The sequence below is a fragment of the Saprolegnia diclina genome (genome assembly GCF_000281045.1).
Source record: "Saprolegnia diclina VS20 unplaced genomic scaffold supercont1.72, whole genome shotgun sequence".
Lineage (NCBI taxonomy): Eukaryota > Oomycota > Saprolegniomycetes > Saprolegniales > Saprolegniaceae > Saprolegnia > Saprolegnia diclina.
The window spans coordinates 43,632-44,388 of record NW_008246139.1 but is presented as its reverse complement, the minus strand read 5'-3'; positions in this window follow the sequence as shown (position 1 = coordinate 44,388).

Below are 757 nucleotides of genomic sequence, written 5' to 3'. Positions count from 1 at the left end.
CTAGCTTTAGTTTCCTATTTGCCTCTTAGTACACACGCCGGTGTTTGGGAGTACGGCCTCCCTTTGTCTGGCGTTTGAAGGCGGAAACGGTCACAAAGTCGACTTTAGCGACCAAGCAGCGATCAGGTTTCGCTCAAGAAGAAGACATGACGGCCTCAGGACAAGCGGCGATGGCGATGAGCGGCGTCGTCGTGCTATCGCAGCTGGTGCATCCCGAGTTCAAGAGCATCGCCCGCCGCGACGTGGTCGTGTGGAAGCGGGCACGTCTCGAATACGAGACCTCGATGCGGCGCGAATGCCAGCGAACGAACCGGAGCTACGCATCGACGTGTGTTCCGATCCGCGACTCGTTCGCTCCCGTGGGGTATCTCGAGTTCCTGATGAAAAACAAGTGGGGCCTCTGGGACGACTACAACTTGCTGAACGTGCCTGAAAACGAGCTTTGGGGCGCGATCAACGGGATCATCGACAAGGAGACCAACAAGACGGTGCTCACGTACGACAAGGTTTTCAGCTCGCTCGCCCTCGACCACAACGAAGAAGACATCGAAGAGCGGGTCAACAGCTTTGTTTTCAAGGCCTCTCAAATGATTGAAGAGCATGGCCTCAGCGAGAAGCTCAAGAACTACAAGCTCAAGGTCAAGATCTTCAAGGCACTTGTCGATCGGCTCCGTCCCCAAGAGCTACAGACGGACGTTCAGCAGCTGATGGATGAGAAGATGGCGGCCAATAAACAGGCTGGCCTCAAGCACCTCGG